This window comes from Prionailurus bengalensis, chromosome D2 (assembly GCF_016509475.1).
Source record: "Prionailurus bengalensis isolate Pbe53 chromosome D2, Fcat_Pben_1.1_paternal_pri, whole genome shotgun sequence".
Classification (NCBI taxonomy): Eukaryota; Metazoa; Chordata; class Mammalia; order Carnivora; family Felidae; genus Prionailurus; species Prionailurus bengalensis.
In genome coordinates this window covers 10,464,346-10,488,158 of record NC_057351.1, presented here as the reverse complement: position 1 = coordinate 10,488,158, position 23,813 = coordinate 10,464,346, and positions in this window count along the sequence as shown.

The following is a 23,813-nucleotide window of genomic DNA, read 5'->3' as shown; positions in this document are numbered from 1 at the left end:
CATGCTTAATGCTAATTCTTATTTTTTTAATTTCAAAACATATCTGTTAAAACCATGTTCAGAGACCATTTTCTTGTGAAGTTGAATATACTTTCCACTCCTGGATATCATCTACAGAGAAATTCTTGCTCTCATGCTCCAAATGCTGATTTCAAGAGTGGGGTCCTATCATCACAACTCATTACAACACAAGAAATGCCTCAAGTGTACAGTAACACACAAATTAAAAAATAAATGATGGTGTTGTCATAATAAAAATGTATTCAGTAAATAAAATGAATAACAGCAAAAGCGTCATAATGCATTAACCATAATCACTTTTCTTTTTTTTTTTTTAATTTTTTTTGAGGGGGCGCGGGCAGGGCATGCGTGGGGGAGGGGCAGAGAAAGAGGGAGACACAGAATCTGAAGCAGGCTCCAAGCTCTGAGCTGTCAGCACAGAGCCTGATGCAGGGTTCAAACCCATGAGCTGTGAGATCATGACCTGAGCCGAAGCTGGATGCTTAACCAACTGAGCCCCCCAAGTGCCCCAACAATCACTTTTCTGACTGCAAAAGCATTGCAGTGGTATAGAGTACAATTCCTATTATGTAGAAGTTGAGAGCACATGAAACTAAATACTAAATACATTGTTAATTATATATATATATATATATATATATATATATGTAAATGATATATACTAAATAATGAATACATTCTATATGCATATATAGAATTAATGACTTATTTCATATTTAGTTTTAGTATTACATAAGTGTATAGTGTATATACATACACTTACATACTTGCATTATACACACATTATACCTTGAGTTATTGGCATATATACATATATACACATAGATATATACATATAGATCTATATAAATAGACATGCAGATATAGAGATATATAAAATTTATAAAGTTTAAATTATAAATTTTATAAATTTATACAATATAATTTTTCATTATAATGAAAAGCAATGGAATATTAACATAATATTCAGGATAGTGTTTTCCCTGGGAGGGAGAGGAACGAGATGAAGTTAAGGATGGGAATATAGGCATATCAGCGATAATGGAAATGATCAATGTCTTCACCTGGGTGGCAGGTACACAGCTTTTTATTCCTTGATATTTGCCTTACTATATAGTGACTGTGAAAATACGTGTGTCTTTTTATATTTGTTCTTTATTTTATATTCTATATTTCACTGAGAAGTACATAATATTCTCTAAAATGCTTTTAGAAATAGTAAATGGGGAGGGGGAATCTGAGGGGCTCCATTGGTTAAGCATCCAACTTTAGCTCAGGCCATGATCTCACAGTCCGTGAGTTGAGGCCCTGTGTCGGGCTCTGTGCTGACAGCTCAGAGCCTGGAGGGTGCTTCGAATCCTGTGTCTCCCTCTCTCTCTGCCTCTTCCTGCTTATACTCTGTTCCTCTCTGTCTCTCAAAAATAAATAAATGTAAAAAAAAATAGAATTAGTAAATGGATCCTTCAAGCCTCGAATAACTTTGGGAAAATAAACATTTGCCCAAATAGTGATGAAATAGGAATACAAATAATAAAAATACTTTCTAGATTCTTAAGGTAAGACTAAAATAAGTTGGAAGAAAATGCTTGTTTTGCTTTTACTGGAAAGGGTTGAAAAACACATGAAGTATCTTTTCCGTTTCTGTCAAGGTTATCAAAACTTAAAATAACTCTATCCTTAATTAACTCACCGTCCAGAACAGTGTGACATGCAGAGGTTTCAGGGAAAGGAAATAGAATTCTTCTAAGGGGACATCTGATTAAAGGAAACACATTTCTGGGGAACAATAACCTTTGTCATTATTGTCCTTGGAGCTGAGCTGTGTGCTTGCAGCAGGGGCTTTTACTCAATAGCATAACAAAGTTCAACTTTTTAAGGGAATGCAAAAACATGCAGATATTTTGGTCACCTTAATTGAAAGAGTATTGGGAATCATTTACGTACAGGGTTCTCAGCCTTCTTTTACCTACTGAATTAACATTCTACTTAGTCAATGGCAAGCCATCTCTCTAATGACAACTCGAGGCAATTCTATATCTACTTTGAGTTTAGTAGATACAGGGGCACTGGTCATTTGTTTCTTCCAACCCAAATGCCCTCTGTATTCAGCTAGTAGATATTTATGGAGCAGCTATTACTTTTCAGACACTAATTAAAGCCCCAAATTTCAACTTCCTCTTCCTTGTATAGAAATTACTGATTTTGCTGGCTTCTCTGCTTAGGATCAAATCAAATGAAAAGTAGACTTATTTTCTTCAATTTGGGGCTTCTTTGGGGGGGGGTCAATAAATGACACTTTCAGGTTTTCATCCAAGTAAGAAACAAGCTTCAAAAGTAAGACAGAAGTATCAGAAAGAAGGAGATCAAGCAGTAGCCTTATTACTAACAGAACACTTACTACCAATAGTTTTACCAAAGAATGTGCTCCCGCTCCCCGTACAGGTAAATCAGGGACAGACGATGAGATAAGAGTGTTCCTCGCAACACCTTAACTTGGCATGTTAATTTCCTAAGACGTTGGAAGGAATAGTCTCATCTTCTCTCCCTGCTGTGGGGACAGTTTTGGTGTCACAACTAGGCAAGGGGGTGAAACGGCATCTGATGAGTAGAGGCCAGGGATCTAAGAAACATCATCTAATGCATGGGGCAATTCCTTACAGCAGAGAACTCCCTGCTCCAATATGTTAATAGCGCTGATGTTGAGAAGCCCCCTTTCCACTGTGGCAATAGCTACATCTTACATTAAGTTTCCACGTTCTTTTCTTCCAGGACAACTTCCTTCCTTCACTTTCTTAGACTTCAAATATTTACTGAGTATCTAATAGGATGCTAGAGGCTGTTCTAAGAGCATTGGTGGGCAAGAGAGAACCAATGGTGAGCAAGAGAGACCAAAAAATTGCTTTGGCTGGAACAACATAGAATATACATATGCTCATGCACACACCTACTAATATATACACACAAACACATATTCTTGCACACATTTGTTCACTTAATTTTTCAATTTTCATCTGTAGCTACTTAGCCATTCTCATCCTCCTTTTCTTCTGTAATACAAATAAGACAGGAGATTCATGTGTGCAATACCCTTGAGTAGGTAAATCTAGACTATAGTACTTTTCATTTCTGGAAATAACATAAATGTTTGGTTAAGATGTCAGTTTGCAGCAAGCTGGCTCTACGTGATTGAGAATACCTCTTAAAAGGACACAATTCTCAGGGGCACCTGGCTGGCTCAGTTGGTTAAGCATCCAACTCATGATTTTGGCTCAGGTCATGATCTCATGGTTCGTGAGTTTGAGCCCAGTGTCGGTGGGAAGCCTTTTTAGGATTCTCTCTCTCTGTGCTCCTCTCCCGTTTGTGCTCTCTCTCTCTCTCTCTCTCTCAAAATAAGTAAACATAAAAAAGACATAGAACTCTCAGATCATTTTAATGAATGTAATTAATTTATAACCTGAAAATTTTATTAGTTATGTCAAATTAAACCTGATATATCATAAACATGAGCACAATATATCCAATGGTCCCCAAACTGTAGCTGGGAACTGTTGGGGGAACGCATTGACTTATTTACTTCTCAAAGTCTTTCAAGTCAAATTTGTTAAGTAGCTGAGCCACAGAGTGGCCAAGGCTGATCATGGGTCCTTGTTCAGGAGTGTCTGTGATGCTGTGAAGCCCCTAAATGTTGGAAACGAACAAGCAAACAAAAAACACCTGGGTATATGTTCCACTGGGGTAATTTCATTTCGCTATTCTCATCCTCTGTGCTCCATCCGTGAAAACTTCACTCGTGCCAAAGTGGAGTCACTAATCTCAAAGTTGTTTGCCAGATTAATTATTGAGCACAATCCTAGGGCTGGGTGAAGTCTTATTTCTTGGAATTCTCTCTTTTCACATTTTGTTTCTTGTAAAACAAACTTTTCTCTTCCTCCTCCATTTGTGTTCCTTCCTACCTGAGCCATTAAACACCATTTTCCTAAATATTCCCCAGTCACCCCAAGAACAAAATGCGGAATTTGTCAACAGGGGTATTGTTAAGGTTGGATGACTATGTGCTCTATTTACTCAGATATAGTTATCTGTGGATTATCTGCTAGCGAATCTCCCCCTATGGAATAGAAAACTGTGGGAAATCTGGTGAATTTTGCTATTCCTATACATTTGTTTTCTCATTTCAATTTGTGTGGAAAGAACGTTGAAATAAGCTCTTTTCACATAGGGATTGGTACTTAACAGTCATACAGGCTCTTACTGGCAAATAACAGAAACTGAGGATGTGTAACAGGTCATAGAAGTAGAGATTAGATAATTGAGTTCAACCTCATCTAAATAATTCTGGTTTGTCTCATAAATCTAATTCAAATGGACATTTTAATATAATTATATTTATGTGAACTACTATATATAGTATATATACGAAGTATATATAGTACTATTCATATAAAGTGTGCAGGTATGGGTATATATATAAACCCACACACATATAGCCGAATTTATAGTTGTCTGTTTAAATTAGGCCACAGTAGGGGCGCCTGGGTGGCGCAGTCGGTTAAGCGTCCGACTTCAGCCAGGTCACGATCTCGTGGTCCGTGAGTTCGAGCCCCGCGTCGGGCTCTGGGCTGATGGCTCAGAGCCTGGAGCCTGTTTCCGATTCTGTGTCTCCCTCTCTCTCTGCCCCTCCCCCGTTCATGCTCTGTCTCTCTCTGTCCCAAAAAAAATAAATAAACGTTGAAAAAAAAAATTAAAAAAAAAAATTAGGCCACAGTAAATGATGCTCGCCTGTGTTTGCATGTAATGTCTCCAGAAGTGTTATATTTAAATGAATAGTTATGACTATATGCAATTTATGAAAGAGGCATAAATGTATTTCTCTTGTATGTAAAAATATTTAAATATCCAAATGATTACTATGACCATACTTACAACCTGCATATTGGTGAAGAAGAAGAAAATTCAACAACCAACAGCTTCATTGGCCAACTTTTGAATGAGAATGCAAGGGAAAATATATCCATGTATATGGAGCTCTATGAAACAATAATTATAAATATATGACTATTTTTATTATATGACATACCAGCTGGTTATATATGCATAATAGATACAATTTTAGATTATAAGCCTGGTGCCTGGCTACTTCAGAAGAAGGTCAGTTTTTGGTTGTCTTTCACTTCTTTCCTTTTGTGTTGGATTTAATTTTAACTTAAGCGGTATTTACAGATTCATCTCTATTACTTTGTGTTTATATTTTCAACTCCTCCAATTGTATTTCACACTGGTGTATCCGCTTGACATCTTCAGGTCTCCGCAGTTAAAAAATGTTTATAATTATAAACAGGTATTTGTCTCATCATAAATATAATACGACATTCTACTTGGGATTCAATATAATTTTCTTCCTCTACTGCAAGGAAAAAGTTTTGCTTTATATTTTCTCTTAAATGCAAGCCAATACTACATTTCTTAAAACACATTTATTTTAAGCAAAATATCATAAAATGAGTCAGTCTCAGTAAAATTACTTCCCTTCTCTCATCATTCAAATATGTGGTTGACCAGATCATGCTGTTTGAAGAGGTAGGTCATTATCATAAGTGATATATACATACAAGCATCATTTGGTTTTTCAGTAACTACAGAAGAGGGGGAGAGTTTAATTTCATTTTTTCAGGTTTTTTAAGATATAACTGACATACAACATAATGGTTTAATTTTAAATATACAGATTGTAATCAAAAATTGTAACTACCTACCAAATGATGTCGTTGTGTGTGTGTATGTGTGCATATGTGTGCAGGGGAGGGGGGTTAGTCAGTGAGGGAATAAAGCTGGAGTGTTTTCCTCAAGAGGAAAAGAAGAAATTGTCTTTCTAAATTGAAATGATGTAGACCAAAAAGTAAATTAAAGCCTGCGGGGTTTTAGAATTTACTTTGAAAGAATTTGTTTCTAATACCTTGTCATCAAAACTGATTTGGAGCAATTATAACACAAGGCAAGTATTGCATAATCTTCTTGTCTATCAGAATTCAAAACACAGGAAATTTCAGATAATTTAATAAACATAAAATGGGATGATAAAAGGAACCCAATTATGAGAATGAACACTCTCAACCATCGACAAGTAATACTGAGATAATTGAATAATTCTAAAGGGTACGAATGGCAAATTTTAAACAGCAAATCATTAAACGGCAACGTAGAATGAGTGGAAAATGAAAAGCCATTGAGAAGAGGGTTATTTGAAAGTTTTTAAAACTATAAAGTTAACTTCTGGGAGACAGAATCCACAAGATGCAAAACTATAGAAATTCTGCCTCCGTGAATATGAGCTGCAAAAATATGATAGTTAACTAAGGGTGGGTTTATGTTGGTCACTGAAGCCACTCTCTGGTCAATCTGTAACTAATACTTTGACTTCGGTTTGGTTGTGCTTTGCTTCTTTGAGCACCCAGTACTGATTTTTCTCTATTTTCCTTTCTTCACCAAATGTATGCAACACAATTTACCTTGTGTTCCCTATGATTTTTTCCTACTTTCAAACTTTTTTCTATTTTCATCTTATCTGTCAAATCCCATTACTTATGGATGCTACCCTAAGTATGCTACCTTATATTTCTCTGTACTTCTCCATATTTCAGCGCCTCCTTAGATATGTAAATAGTTAATGGGACATAATTCTACCTCACATTTGCCTTTTCTAAGCTTACGTAACAAAATATTTCCTTTCATACCCCACAAACTCTATTTCTTGTTGCCTTTTTCATTCGTGACTTCGAGAGAATGAGAGCGAGAGGGGCAGAGAGAGCGAAAGAGGGAGAGAGAGAGAGAAAGGATGCTAAGCAGGGTCTGCACTGTCAGCGCAGAGCCCAATACAGGGCTCCAACTCACGAACTGTAAGATCATTACCTGAGCTGAAACCCAGTCAGACGCTTAAGGGACTGAGCCACCCAGGCACCCCTATTTCCTGTTGCCTTTTTAGGTGAAAAAAAAAATTAAAATTTTCTCATTTGCACATTCAGTGATTAAATTTTGCTTTAAATAAAGCCCTTTGAGGGCTTTCAATGGAACAGCGTGGATTTGTTCACAAAAAAAATAGATCTTTAATACCAGAGAGGGATTAGCAAGCACACTGGGGCATGTTGCCCCGATCCAATCAAGAATTGCAATTACAACATGATCTGAGTGCCTCTGCATGCCAGGATCTCAGACGCATTCCCATAAGAGCAGGGCACTTCTGATTGCTTTCAAGTCATTGCTCTGATATACTTGGTTAGCACATAAATAATTTTGTTCTATGTATCAGTCTGAATCTTTGTTCTTCATCATTAAAGTTCCACATTTAATTATAGGCTATTTATTTTTTAAAAAGCTAAGGATGTCAAAGTCTCCATTGACTTTTTATGAAGTAGCCTATTAAAATAATTTCAAGCTAAAATCCCTCTGTTGTCTCTTGGATAGCTGAAGTTCCATATGCTATCTACAATTCTTATCATAAATCTCAAAATACAGTTACTCAACTTTAATAGTTCTTTGTAAATGTTGTAATCTTCATATGGGCAAACTGTATTATATACATCATTAATCTCATTCCAATCAAGTAATTGAAATGCAATTTTAAGTGATTATTCTTTTTGATTATGAACTTGCATTGGAAGACACATAATGCTTCTCCAGTGTTTTCTCCTTCTTGTCTTGCTTTATTCCGTGACTGGTTTGTTTTCCTTTTTAAAAGTACAGAAAACTTCACTTAAGGTCAAGATATATTTCCACCAGGTTCCCAAGTGATTCTTTGGTTTCCTAATAGTACTCATTTCTTGATCATGAGATTGGCTTTTGCTTTTCTCCTGAGAGAATCTGTCATGGCTTCCCTTTTCATGGTATATTGGATCCTAGATCTTTCTATAAGCTTCCTCTCATCAAGAGCAATCGACTCTCATCAAGATACTGTGACAACTCTAATTGTCATTTCATCATCTATTTTATACTTATCATTGCTTCTTCCGAGTAAATTTGTTCTACCACTTATAGTATCCTTTGGTAATATTTCTCTGCGACCCAAAGATATAGCGGGGTGGGGTGGGGTGGGGAGGAGGGCTGGTTCAGTCTTCAGTTAAAGATTCAAAGGAATTCCTCTGTTTTAGACATTACTTTAAGTGAATTGCCTGGAACCAGTTATCATTTTATTGAGGTCATTTTATTTAATGATCAGATTTTCTGCCCTGGTAAGGAAGGTTTATTCAATTCCCATCACAATTGTATAATGGAATCCTACTGCAATATATAATAAAATGTTATACAGATAGATAAATATATGCATGTTACTACAGCTATTCAAGTTTATCCTCTCCTCTGGACATCTGTCCTTCTACTCATATGTTAATTAAAGCAATCATGTTTATCAATATATAATTATCCAATACATATTTATTGAACTTTTATCCTATGACAAGTAGCTTGCAAAAATTCTGGAAGTAAAAAATATGAATATGATTTACTTCTTACCTTCAAAAACCCGGTCATGAACCCAGTTTCATAAGCCAAAGAATTTAGACCCTACCTTGTTAGAAAGGAGTTATCATTAGAAAGTTTTAGCAGAGATGTTTGAAATACTTTCTTTTTTAAGAAGAAAACTGAGGACAGACTGAATCGGCAAGCTTCAAAGTGGAGACAATGTCAGTAAGAGATGTAGTAAATGAAAAACTATTCTAGGTATTTAAATCAAAAGGAAATTAATAGAAGGGAATGAGGGTTTGCAATACCGTTGGAAAGGTTTCAGGGACTTGTTCTAGGCAAAACTAAGGGGTTGATTTTCAAAGTAACAAAACTTTAGGGTAACTACTATCCCATATTGTGTTAAAAATAAGGAGTATGGCCTCTGCCTCACCCCTGCCTTCCTAAGATTGTGTGAATGCATCTAGCTGTTGAGATTCCGGACTCTGGGTTTCAAGGAGTCTGGGACGTGTATTTTCAGCTTTCTAAATTCTTCAATCAAGTTAAAGTCAAAGTTGAAACTGAGTCAGACAATCAAGCTTATGCAGTACTGGGTCGTCACTAATAGTACAGGTTGAGGGGATGATGGGTGCCTGACTTAAGGAAGCATTAGTAGAGACAAAGCGCAGAGAGTAGATTAGTGTAACGTCACTTAGAGACTTCTTACAGGTAAGAAAATGAGAGCTGCTGAGGACAACTTTGGGTTTATGTTCTGGGTAGGAAGACAGAAATAGGGAATGCATAAAATAGAAGGGTGGTAGACTATGATGTGTCTAATTGGAAAGCATTTTAATGAGATGAAGAGATAAATAATTGCTTATATTCATTATCTATTGTTATACAACATATTACCCCAGAACTTAGTGACCTAAAATAACACACACGTATCACCTCGCAGTTTCTGTGACTCAGCAATCCAGGCACTAGTTAGTTAGTTGGGCCCTTTATCTCTCCACCTACCATATGTCTACAGTCAAGGTGTCGTACCAGTGCCTGCAATCTTAAATGGAAGCTCTACTGGGGAAGGATCCACTTCCAAGCTTACTGGTGATTACTTACTCAGTAAGTTCTTGGAAAGTTCCTGAGCTGAGTGCCTCCACTCCTTTCACTGATGTTGCTGCATATTATTTGCGATGCTGTTAGTTTCTATTGTCCTAGTCTACATTCTTATTTCCTATTTTTAGAAGCCTTTGCATAAGCATCAGACTTAATCTCAATCAATAATGATTTGGAAAAACAATGTGAGGAAATCCGTGGTCAATAAAATCAATTTTCTTGATAAGATTTTAGCAGAAGCTTCTGAATTTAGGGTATGGCGGTGCCAGAGTTTATGAGTGGTTCAGAACTTTCCACCATTATCAGCAGCAATGAGGTTTTCGGTGGTGCAATCCCATCTCAAAGATGTCATTAATTTTGAATTTGTGGTGTTGTTTAAGGCAGTAATTTACAAAATTTGCACAGCATATAGTGAACTATCAATAATTGGTCATTTTTATGCATGATTAAGAGTCGTGGTGTTTATGAAAATCATTAAGGAAAAACCAAAACTTTGTTTTGTCTGTACTGATTACTATTCTTCATTTCTCCATGACTCTTTTTCTTTCTCTTTCCTTCCTTCCTACCTTCAGTTCTCCCTTTGATGAATGCTGTGGGTTAGCTCCTCTGTGCCTGTTTCTTCATATGGCCTGTGAAGTCAATTAAACTTTGCAAATTTAACATGCATTTTAACTGCAAGATGTTTTTTTTTTCCCTTGGTGTGCTATTTCCCCTAAAGATAAGCAATGCAAAAAATTCACCTGAGGATATGCCTTGATAGAAATGATTCTTCAGTTGTAGCAACTTGATAACCTTTACTCTCCCTCTAAGAGCCCCTTCCCTGAGTGAGTACTCAGCCATGTTAGCAGTATCTAAACCCCTATTGTTCTGTATTTATATATTCTCTTAGACTGGAGAAGAATGGGCAGGCAGACCATCACTCAATTATTTTCTCGCTGTGCCACAGTTATGTATGAATATATGGATTCTACTTTCTACTATTTAAAGGGTCTTCCTCAAGTTTCTATGTGGCTCAGAGTTCTGGTAAAGACCTACAAAACTTTACATTTGTTTTTATAAAGACGGCTTATTTTGTGAGAAACAGACATTTATTTAATTGAATTTTAGATTGAGGAATAAATTCACCCATGCATGTGTTTATTTCATACACTCATAATCTGGATAGCGTCTTAAGGAATAATAAAAGGCATGAGGCCCTGCCATCATATTACCGAGAATTTCATATTTTATGTGCTACATATTGGCTTAAAAATGAGTTTTGTTTCATTCTATATGAAGTTCCAAATCTCTTTCCCTTTCTAAACTTTCTGTCACAATATTTTTACTCCATATTTCATCACTGGATCAAAAAATGTAGCATCCAACTTATCTTTCTGAGACCTAATGCAAAAGTTCTCTCGAGCTGCCTTATGGATTTCAGAATGGGTCTGACATATTTGGAATGAAATTAATTCAGTGTCTCTTTCCCTCTGGGAATGTTTGATATCACCTCTATCTGTATGTAGATAGATACAAATAGATAGTGATATAGGTATAGATGCTAAAACATAATACATTTATACACACATATATATATATGATTTATATATCACATACATCTATTTATAGTAGTTAGCTCTTCCTAGTTGAAATTCATCAAGTTAGAGACAAACTATTCACTGATTAAAAACATTTATGTAGTGTTACAAATTCCTAAATGGTGACATTGCTCTAAGCAAACTAAATCACCTTAACACAAGTTTTTGATATTTCAAAAATTATATAATTTCCCTGAGTGTGTTAACCTGCTTTAATTCAATAAGGAATATCTAATAAGTAAAAATACAAATAAAAAATACATCAGATTTGTGTAAAATAATACTATTCAATTGGAAAAATACTTCTGCTCAGGAGACTGAAGATTTGTACAGAATTAAGAGTTTGTATTTTTCTATTTCCTACTGAAAACTTTTTTGTTTTTATTAACTGAAACGAGTCTTAGAAAGCACTTATACTCAGTAGTTTATTATTTATTATCATATGGGTACTTTCCCCCTGAACCACTAATTATTTACATTTCACCTATGATGTATGATGTAGTGAGGGAATATATAGTCAAATGTTAACTGTGGAAATTTGAAAGAAAAGGCCAAACATTGCATCCTAAAATCAAAGCATAAATAGGAAAAACTACATAAACACAAAATGCCATAAAATAATTCTCAATTATGCACAATCCAAATGACCGTATTGTTAAATAAAACTAGTCATTTATAATTATATTAAATAAAAATAACAAATGAATAAAGCATCAAAATGGGACATTCTTTTAATGCTAAACCCTTGGTGTCCCTGAGATCAAGATACATGGATTCTGGGTGGCTTAATTGGGTAAGGGTCCGACTCTTGATTTTGGCTCAGGTCATGATCCCAGGATTGTGGGATGAGTCCCACATTGAACTGTTGCTGACAGTGAGGATCTGCCTGGGATTCTCTCTCTCTCTCTCTCTCTCTTTCTCTCTTTCTGCCCGTCCCCTGCTCATGCACATACTCTCACTCTCTCTCTTTCAAAATACATAAATAAACTTAAAATACATGGATTCCAACTCCCAAATTATCAATGGACATTTTTTTCCCATTTAAATAGTTCATGCTATATTATTTTCAATAATTTACTCAGGTGAATATTAGTTTTCAAAATTTCTTGAATGGGAATAATAATATCCACCTAGCAGTATCTTTCAGTGGTATAACAAAGAAGATACATATGCATTTCACCATGCCTGGTTTAATTGCCAACACATGGTGGCTACCCTTGCACAATAGCTAGAGTGATAACCTTTGTAAACAAGATTCTTGTTTTAATTTTTTTAAGTTTTTTATGTTTATTTATTTTTGAGAGAGAGAGAGACAGAGAGACAGAGAGGGAGAGAGAGAGAGAGGGAGACACAGAATCTGAAGCAGGCTCCAGGCTCTGAGCTGTCAGCACAGAGCCCGATGCGGGGCTCGAACTCATGAACCATGAGATCATGACCTGAGCCGAAGTCAGATGCTTAATTGACTGAGCCATCCAGGCGCCCCAATATTCTTGCTTTATATGTTAAATTCTCTTCCTGATCTTCTTACTTCTTTCCCTGTCTCTTTCTCTTTACTCCTTCTTCCTTCCTTTCTACTTGTCATGCCGTACTTACGTCTTCCTTGACTTTTCCAAGGCACTGATACCAATATAACAAACAATGAAACAGATTTTGTCTGCAAGAAGAATACACAGTCTATTGGAATCTATAACTCATCTCAGCCCCACCCCCATGTACTCGAGGAATAGAAAAAAATACATTGTGAGAAATGAATAATTAAATAAATGAATATTGGATGAGACTGGCTATTTGCAGGTGTCACATTAAAAGAAAAAAATTTTAAGGATATAGAGAGGAAGAAAAAAGAAATTGATGAATCTGAGCACTTGACTAAATATCAAGTTATAGCCTAAATCATGCTATCTCCTTATAGAAAAAAAAAAGTTGCTATAGACTGAATGTGTGTGTCACCAAAATAAATTTATTGAAGCCTACTTCCAAAGTGATGGCATCGGGGGGGAGAGACTTTGGAAAGTGATTACGTCATTAGGATGGTGCCCTCATAAAGGGATTTGTACTTGAGACCCTACAGAGCCCCGTAAGCCTTTCTACCATGTGAGTACACAGCAAGAAGACTGTCTATGAAGCAGCTCTACGAGACACCAAATCTGCCAGAGTCTTCATCTCTGACTTCCTGGCCTCCAGAACAATGGGAAATCAATTTCTGTTCTTTACAAGTCATTGGCCAATGGGTGTTGCTGTAGCAGCCCAAATGGGCTAAGCCCATCTACTCACACAAGCAGAACATACAGACTTTCCCAAGGGAAGTCTAATGCCCACTGTCTAGTGGGAAAGGTTGTATTGCCTGCTTCAAAGTTTTGTGTCTTTTGCTAATTTTACAACTAAATTAGTAATTCCATTATAAATCAGTGATTTCCATTATTTCATTACGTCTTCATCAAGCATCCTTAGAAGTTTAGATGTCAGAAAGTCCCAGGAAAAGGCATGGTCCCCGGAGTTGAAAAGACCTGTTGTTCCATGTCATCTCTGTTCTGCCTGTTCCCTCAGGTGTGGGCACACCTCGAAGCAACCTCTTATTTTTCAGATCTTCAATCATCACTTCTTCAAAGAGTTCTTTCATCACTAATCATTTTTCATCCAGACCCCAATCTATAACTCTCAAAACAGTCTGCAGTTTCTTTCAGAGAAAGTAACAAAATTGAGAATTGTATTTGTGCAATGACCTGTGTAACAACTGCATCACCCACTATCAGAATGTGACTTCAATGAACAGATTTTATTTTGTTTACAACTGAATTTTCAGTATTTAGCACTCAGTACCTAGTATAGAGCTGACATTCAATAAATATATATTTTCTTTATTTTAAGAATTTGTCTTGGGACACTGGGGTGGCTGAGTCAGTTAAGCATCCAACTCTTGATTTTGGCTCAGGTGATCATCTCGTGGTTTGTGGGTTCGAGCCCCACGATGGGCTCTGCACTGACAGTAAGAGGCCTGCTTGGGATTCCCTTTCTCTGTCCATCCACTGCTTGCTTGCACTCTAAATAAATAAGTAAATGAATGAATGAATGAGTGAATGAATAAAGAAATAAATAAATAAAACAAAAACAAGTTTTTTTTTATGTAAAAGACACCATATATATGAGAAAAAAACCTTCCAAGGGATGCAAACAAAAAAAAATGTATATATAAATCAATTGAAAGACTCATTCCAATTTTGAAAATGTTAAAATCTGAAAATGATTTAGCTTGAAAAAAAGTTTAATTTATTGGATATAGAGAATCATAGGTCATATAGGGTCTATAGTAAGAAAAAAATCACAATATTCAAAATAGATGAAAAGGTATCCTAAAAAAAACCCACAGACTTGGAAAGGTAATTTGAAATAAATTTACCTACAATTTTAAGAGATATCAAAAGTGTTCTTTAAAATTTGACTGGTTGGTAGTTTTTAATGAAATGAATTCCTTTTCTTCTGATTCAAATATAAAATATATTTTTTCTAGTACAATTGAAAAAAGAGATGAAATTGAGAATAATAAAATCCATTAATATTTCCAGTGCTTAGAAAAGCCCCTGTAAGTGCTGAAACATATTTCTTTTCAATATATTTTCTATTCATAGTGTGCATGTGAGGATGAGTCTAAACCCTGCAGGTGTTGTGCAATATATTCATGCATAATCAACATATTGGAACCTGCTTGTGGTTTTGGGCTTTTCCCCAAGGATTTTCCACCTTTCTCAAGGCTGTGTGGCCAGCTATCTTGTATCCTACAATAATTTCTCCCCTAAAATAATGAAGTTTTTTTTTTTTCTGTTGCTAAAGAACAAATCAATACTGATTCTGTCTGCATTCAAATAGCCTTTTCTTCTTCTAACATTCTATCTTGAGGGTAACTGTGGTTTACTTAAACTTTTTTATTTAACTTTATTTATTTATTTTGAAAGAGCAAGAGTGTGCACGGGATAGGGGCAGAGAGAGAGAGGGAGGGAAAGAGAGAATCCCAAGCAGCCTCTGTCTGTCAGCACAGAGCCCAATGTGGGACTCGAACTCATGAACTGTGAGATCATGACCTGAGCTGAAATCAAGAGTCAGACAGTTAATAACTGAGCCACCCAGGTGCCCCAAGAGTAACTGGTTTAAAGAGGCAGAATAAAATTTGCTTTTACTCATTTTCTTAGCTTCATAGGTGACCTCCCTAACCTCTCCTTGCACTTCTGCTCTTTAGGGAAACCCTAACACAAACGATCAAGGTTTGTTGACCTCATCATGCCCTTGGAGCCTGTCATCGACATTGATGAATTAAAGACTCATCTCCATGAAAAACTGTCACAACCATTAGCTAGTTCAGGTCTAAGCATCCTCTGCCCAACCCCGACCTTTTGGTTAAATTCAAGAGCTGAGGTTGGGGTGGGGTTGAAAGTGCTTTGGATCGCTTTCATTTGGATGGTGGTTGGAGTTTTAGTAGTGGCTGAATGAGCACTTTCTTTTCTCCCTAAGATTGGTCTTAAAGTGATTTTGGTATAAAAGCTCTGTTTAACAGGATCTTATGCATTATTTCCCTTCCCTCGGGTGCTGCCATCCCTCTCAGAGCCAGGTGACTTGTTTCTATTGAATATTGGTCTTTGCACATCTTGCTACCATTCCTCACCCACGCAAACCTCTCCATGCCTCCAAACCCCAAAGTCTTGGTGAGTGTCTTGATGAGTGTCTTGGCCCCAATGTGTCTTTTTGTTTTCTACCTCCCCAGGGTAGCCATGCTCTTCCATGGTCCCTCTCCACAGATTCCCTTCATTTTCTGTCTCCTGGGGCTGGCAGGGCCAGACTAGAGTGCCCCCAGGTTCTCCTCACCCTCCTGGGTGCCCACCCTCCAGGTGCAAGCAGGTCTCCCATTGATGCAGATCCCCAAGGCCCAGTCAGTGTGGCAACACAGGTGCCCCATCTGGCCAAGTGAGCTGTGCCTCCTGTCTTCCAGGTGGGCCTTGGGCCCCCTAACCTACTCCTGAGGTCCCTAAGGGCCCAAGGGCCCGGGTGCAGCTGAGGATAGGGCTTCTCAGCTGCCTATGCAAGACTAACGGGCTGCATCTTGAAGATGGGACAAATGGAGGAAACTTGAAACACAGACTGGACTTTAAATGCCTGGAAATAGGCATTTCTAATGACCAAAAAACAAGGAGACCAGCTCAAGGATTAATCCAAGGTACTAGAAAACAAGCACCAATTCATTTTACAATTTGCTTCTTGCAAATGCCGAAAATAAAATGTGAAAACTGGGCTTCTAATACGAATCCAAACCCAAAGTTGTTTGTTCTTCTGTTTTAAACTACTGCTATGTTTCAAATCCATCTTTAAAATCAATCTTGGACAACGAGGACATCTATAATTAGATATCCACAACTTTCAATTTAAAAAGCGTGAAAAAACACTTGTATACAAAAACTTCATATGCATCTATGGAACTGAGTGAAAGATTTGCAAATATCAAACAATCCATAGTATGAAGCAATGACAAGTGAAAGTGGGGTACAGCAGTGGTGTGGTATTCCTAAAAGAGTAATAGTATGCATCTAATATTTAGCCAAGAATGAGAACATGTCGTAATATGTGGGATATGCTTATACTAAAAAATATTTTGTTGTTTCTCTGAAATTAAAATGAAACTGGGTGTCTGCATTTTAACTGGGAACCTTACTAGTAACCCTACTAGTAAGTAAGTGAGGGCTTTGGTGTTCTTCCTGAGTGACTTGGGAAATCACCTAAGTAATGGAGTGACAAAGTCAGATCTAGGTTTTGAACATTTGTTCTCCTTCTGCCAAGAGGTAACTACTTCTTATTAATTTTGGATTCGTTTTTTATTGTTTTCCTTGCAAAATTTAAGAGTGTGTGTGTGTGTGTGTGTGTGTGTGTGTGTGTATAGTTTTACGTCTTTCTTCCATAAAAGCTTACTCAAAAGGCAACTTGACCTCAAAAGTAGAGGTGGGATTGAAAAACAAGCAAATTAGGTCCTCTTCCCATTTATACCAAATACAGCAAAACCTTGGATTGCGAGTAACCTGTTCTGTGAGTGCTCCTCATGATAAGCAAACATTTCTAATAAATTTTAACCTGATCAGTGAGCAATGTCTTGCAGGACTAGTAGTACATGATGCTGGATGTCACATGATCACAACTGAGCCAATGGTTCTTCTCTCTCTTTCTCTCTCTCTCACTGTGGGATTGTGGGTTTGGTCTCCCATGCTCAGATGCTCAGTCTCAGGCTACAACGTTTGGCAGAAATCAGTGATTTTTCAGGACGTTGGAAGGTGCCCACAACGGGCACTAGTGTATTTTTTGTCGCTTTAAGGCACCTGTGGACAGTCCTTTGCTTTTCCACGCAAGACTAAGCTTAGGAATGCTTTGCTTCATTCTAGGTCATTGGATAGGTTCCTTGTTAAAGTTGCACGAAAAGAAAAAGATTCCATTGAACCAACAAACAGCAGTGATTCCATCAGTGATAGTGAAAGTTGTCCTACACAATTACCCTCCTCTCTATTGTCTCCTTCACACCAACCACAAAGGTTTTCAAAGGTTAAGTGCAGATTAATTGTTTTTTTCTTTATGTTTTGTATTTTCTTTATTATTTTATATTACATTACAGTATTGTAATCATCTTTATATGAATACTTTTGGGTTGTGGAATGAATCATCTGAGTTTCCATCATTTCTTATGGGGAAATTTGCTTTGATATACAAGTGCTTTGGATTACATGCATGTTTCTGGAACACATGCTCGCAAACCAAGGTATTACTGTACCTTTAAAAGGTTGCTTTTTCTGTTTGCGGAATGATTAAAGCCAAAATATAAATTTTTAAAAAATATATATATTTAATATAGACTCACACACTTCTCTAACTATATTACAAAGTGGTATGCAGCCATTTTTGTACTATTAATAAAGAAAATAAAAATTTTAATTCATTAAAATCTTGTTTATTTCATGTTTATTCTGTTGGTTTTTTTTAAATTTTATTTAAGTTCAAGTTAGTTAACATACAGTGTAGTACTGGATTCAGGAGTAGAACCCAGTGATTCATCACTTACATAAACACCCAGTGCTCATCCCAACAAGTGCCCTCCTTAGTGCCTATCACCCATCTGGCCCATCCCCTGTCCACCCCTCCTAGTAACCTTCAGTTTGTTCTCTGTGTTTAAGAGACTCTAATGGTTTGCCTCCCTCTCTGCTCTACCTTATTTATTTTTCCTTTCCTTCTCCCATGTTCATCTGTTGTGTTTCTTAAATTTTACATATGAGTGAAATCATATGATATTTATCTTTCTCTGATTCATTTCACTTAGCATAATACACTAGAGTCTTCTGTTTTGTAATGTACATAATATTGTTTTGTCTATGATTATAATTAACAACAGCCAACTATGTAATAAATACATAAATGAATTAATAAATGAAGACATTCTTATGCTCCAACTACTTTAGTGATGAGAGATACAATAAGAAAGGTTTAGAATCTATTCTGAATGTACGATTTAACTTAGCCTCTCACTTTTGTCTGGTACAGTTGGTATGTGAAAGACCTATCCTCCAATACTCTAAAGTTACTTCTCATTCTTACACACAAGATTGACTCCTCCGTGTGACCCAATCTTCCCACTCCCAAGCTTGAATCCATGACTACATTTTGTAAGTTTCCATAATGAATGTATACAATAGAGTTACATCAGATACACTTTCAAGAAGACAAATAGGATTTAGACCCCCGCTTTCAAAACTTCTTAGTTGCAAATGCATTTCCCTTTTGGATGATGCCATACATAGAATGGTTATCAACCTTGATCATCCTCCTTAGCTGTTTGGAGGATTTTTATTTTATAAAACAGAGTGTCTATGGCACTTACTCCCTTTATCCTACCACCACGTCCCCATAATCCTTTTGCTTGAGTGACAAGATTTAACATATTGATTTCTTGCTGACAGAAGAGGGAAACTGTATCAGTGGGTAATCTTTTTATCACTCTGGTCAAACAATTATTCTTAGTTGTGAAATTGCCAAAGAAATTTCATACTGCTCCTAAACTCACACTGTAAGTATCAGAGAAACGACTCGGTGAGCCTCTTCCGTCATGTTTTCTAGAGCACTGTGTTTCTATATTGAGCTATTATATAATTTTTCATTTTTTTAAATCGATTGAGGAATATTTTAAGCGCAATATTGCATTAGTATGAAGAATACACTTCGAAGAGCTTTGACACATGTATTCTCCTGTGGGAGGAAAAACACAACACAATAAAATAGGGAGCTTTTCCATTAATCCCCAAAGTTTTCTCATGCTCCACTGTGGTCTGTCCCTTATGCTACTGCAAACCTCAGCAACTACAATCTGCTTTTTGTCAATATGGATTAGTTCACGGTTGCTAGAAAGCTGTAGAAATAGGATCAGAAATAGAGTCACTCTTTTTTTTTTTCCTGGCCTGATTTGTTTAAATCAGTGGAACCTTAAAATTTATCTGTGTTGCTACATTTATCAGTAGTTCATGCTTTCATTTTTATTGCTGAGTAGCATTTCATCATATGCATGTATTACCTTTGTTTATCTATTCATTGTATGGACATATTACCTTTTGTTTATCTATTCATTGTATGGAGACAGTATCTTTTGTTTATCCATTTATCTGTTGCTAAGATATTTAAGTTGTTACCAGATGTTGGCTGCTATAAATAGAGCTTCCACAAGCATTTACGTGCCGGTCTAGGATGGTCGTGCTTTTTTTTTTTTCTTGGGTGAATAACTAGCAATGGAATGAATTGAGCATGTCGTGGTTATAACTTAATTTTTTAAGAAACTGATAAATGATTTTGCATTGCCACCAGTAGTAAATGAGTGATCCAGTATATCTACTTCCTTACATGTACTTGATACTGGATATCTTCAGGCTTCTTCTTCTTCTTTTTTTTAAGTTTATTTACTTATTTTGAGAGAGAGAGAGAGAGAGAGAGAGAGAGAAGAAGGGGCTGAGCAAGGGGGAGAGAGAGAATCCAAAGCAGGCTCTGTCCTGTCAATGCAGAGCACAATGCAGGGCTTGAACCCACAAACCTTGAGATTCTGACCTGAGCCGAAATCATGACCCAGATGCTTAACTGACTGAGCCATCCAGGCACCCCGGTATCTTCAGGCTTCTTGTTGTGTAACACTAAAATTAAAAAAAAAAATCTTTAAAAAGTGTATCAAATCAATTATTGGGATACTTAGTGGGTGTTCTCATATGATAAAAACGTGTAAATGATGGAAAGCCCCTCAGAGCCAACTTCTGGGGTCCATATTCAAACAGCAGAATTGAGAATGAGAAAGTAAAAAGTTCCGACATTTCCTAAACATACTCTCCAGCCCTTGTCCCAAGATACAGTGTATTAGTCTACCACCATACTCCTCTGGACATGCCCAATCTCAGAAGCCAAGATACAGTATATGAAGAATGGAGACCTTTCCTTACAGATAGGAGTCTAGTAAAGATAGTCCTAAAGGCTTTGGGCTGAGTGTGTCTATCTTTATATGTGAAAAATGCCTTTTGATCTATGTAGAATAAATAACTTTGTTAGGTATATCTTCAGCTAAAGGACTGTCAAATGCCAAAAGAAGAAAGAGGGAGGAGGAGGAGAAGCAGAAGGAAGGAAGGAAGGAAGGAAGGAAGGAAGGAAGGAAGGAAGGAAGGAAGAGAGAGAGAGAAAAAAAGGAAGAGAAGAGGAAAGGAAAGGAAAGGAAAGGAAAGGAAAGGAAAGGAAAGGAAAGGAAAGGAAAGGAAAGGAAAGGAAAGGAAAAGAATGAGAGGGAGGGAAGAAGGAAGGCTGGAAAGAAGGAAGGCAGGAAGAAAAGAAAAGGAAGGAAGGAAGGAAGGAAGGAAGGAAGGAAGGAAGGAAGCCAGATTATAAAGAAACAATAGCATTTTTGAAGGATATAATTCTCTAACAGTTCATACTTTCTAAGTGGTGTGGTCTGTATGTTGAATATACTCATGTGAATTACTGTCCTTAATCATATATTTCCTGTATTGTGCCTGATACACTGTTTCTTGATGAATTTCCTTTGGGCACTGATGTGTATACCTGTCTCTGTTTCAATTTGTGAAATTCCTGATTGCCAACACAGTGGAGTCTAAACTTACAGCCCTGGCTTATATATTTTTTTAACATTCTAGGCTCAAACTATTTTTTTTCTCAGTTTCACATTTCCTTAATTCTGTTAAAACAACCTTTGAAATGTCTAACTGGACAATGTGTCTGTCAATCTTCCTATGCCTTGATCCTACACTGTTTCAGCACTAACTGGAATTTCCTTCACTAATTTGCTCCCTTCCCTCTCAAGTTAAAGGTCATCTGTCTCACATTTGAAGACTCGTTCTCCCTTATTGATATATTTCTCATGGCATGAACCATATTCCTCCCCATTATTATGGCTTTGATGCAAGCCTTACCTCATTCCTGAGATCATAACCTAATGCACTGTTGCTGGGATGGCAATGTACCCTCTACCTCTTTTGAACTCACATAAATTTCCCTCACATGTAGTTATTTCTATGTGCCTCCCATGGCATGTTCTTTTTTCTATAGAACAGGGACCATAAACCTTTCATGCACTGCAGTGCTGGTGTTTGTACCTAATGTTAGCTCAATGAAATAGCTCAAAAAGCATATTTCTAAGTTATCCCTCTGCTGCACTAATGTCTTGTCAGATGGAATAAAAGTATATTAAATTCAGTGGGCTCTAGGCTTCTGACTGGTTCTCTGAACATATGAAAACATTAGTTTAGACTATGGAATTTAATCATACTTAATCAGAATATTGGTTGGCAGTTTATTTTCTTTCAATAGAAACTTCAAGCCAATGCTTAATATTTAAAAAGAAAATTAATGTTTTTATTTTATTTTTGAGAGAGACAGAAAGACAGAATACAAGCAGCTGAGTGGCGGGGAGGTGGGAAGGGAGACACAGAATCCGAAGCAGCCTCCCGGCTCTGAGCTGTCTGCACAGAGCCCGACACGGGGTTCAAATTCACAAACTGTGAGATCATGACCTGAGCCGAAGTCAGACACCCAACTGACTGAGCCACCCAAGCACCCCACCAATACTTAATATTTTAAATGAAAATTTAAAAAAAATCAATGTTACTTATATATAATAGCCGAATTTATTTTAGGCTAATATGCTTTTCTCTGATTCCTTTTTCTTCAGAGGACATAAATTAAGAATTGTATGAGAGTATATATTAATGGGTTGAGTGCCCCATGAATAGTAAAGTCCCACAAAAAAGAGAATACCAATTCTGTGTAAGCAAGATATATTATTTATTTTTAATTTGAGTATAGGTGACACATAATGTTACATTAGCATCAGGTGTACAACATGGTGATTTAATAGCTCCAGGTCTGCAAATATAGCTAGATGACACCATTGTAATGCTATCACAACATCCCTGACTATGTTCCCTGTGCTGTACCTATTATTCCCATGACCTACTCATTCTATAACTGAAAGCCTGTATCTGCCACTCCCCTTTGTCCATTTTGCCCATCCTTCCAACCCCTTTCCCTTTGGCAACCACCTGTTTGCTCTCTGTATTTGTAGGTCTGATTCTGCTCTTTGTTTTTCCATTTATTTGTTTTTATTTTAGATTCCACATGTGAATTCCATCATAAAACAGAAAAAATATCATCTAATAATTCCACTACTGGGCAGTCACCCAAAGAAAATGAAAATACTAATTTGAAAAAGATATATGCACCTCTACATTTATTGAAGCATTATTTGCACTATCCAAGATATGGAAGTGACCCAAGTGTCTATCTGTAGATGAGTGGGCAAAGAAGTGACATATATATAATTACACAACCATAAAAAGGGATAAGATCTTAACATTTGCAACAATGTGGATGGACACCTAGAGGCCATTATGCTAGGTGAAGAGGTCAGATTAATAGACAGTATTTAAATACAAATTTAATATTATTTGAATTGACTAAGTGTAGTAAGAATTTCGTATTTAGTATTGTTTTAATGGAATAAGTATATTGTTTGGCTGAACAGCCATTCTGACCCCATTTCAATGAATTAAAACTACAGGCAAACAACAAAACAAAGCATTCTTACAACTCCAAAGTTCCCAGATGATATTGATATACAAAATTAATTACAATCTATTGACTATCTGATTCATAGAACTGTTGGGAACCCATCTTGAGAAATATTATTATGGCAATAGACACATCTAGGGACTGGGATGATACTGACTTAAAGAATTTGAAAAACATAAAATGTATAAGTAATCTTTAAGTATTAGCAATTTTGTTATTTAAGAATTTTTTTTAATGTTTTAATTTATTTTGAGAGAAAGAGAGATTATGAGCAGGGGAGGGGCAGAAAGGGAGAGAGAGAACCCCAAGCAGGTGCTGCATTGTTAGTGCAGAGTGGATGTGGGGCTTAAACTCACAAACCATGAGATCATGAACTGAACCTAGGTCAAGAGTTGGTCACTTAAGTGACTGAGCCACCCAGGTGCCCCAGGAGTTTTGTTATTTTTAAAGTAAGACATTTAAAAATATTTAAATATCTTATGATGCTCAAAGAACATCGTTGTGTACCATTGCAAGGAGATCTGTAGGATGAATTCATAACAG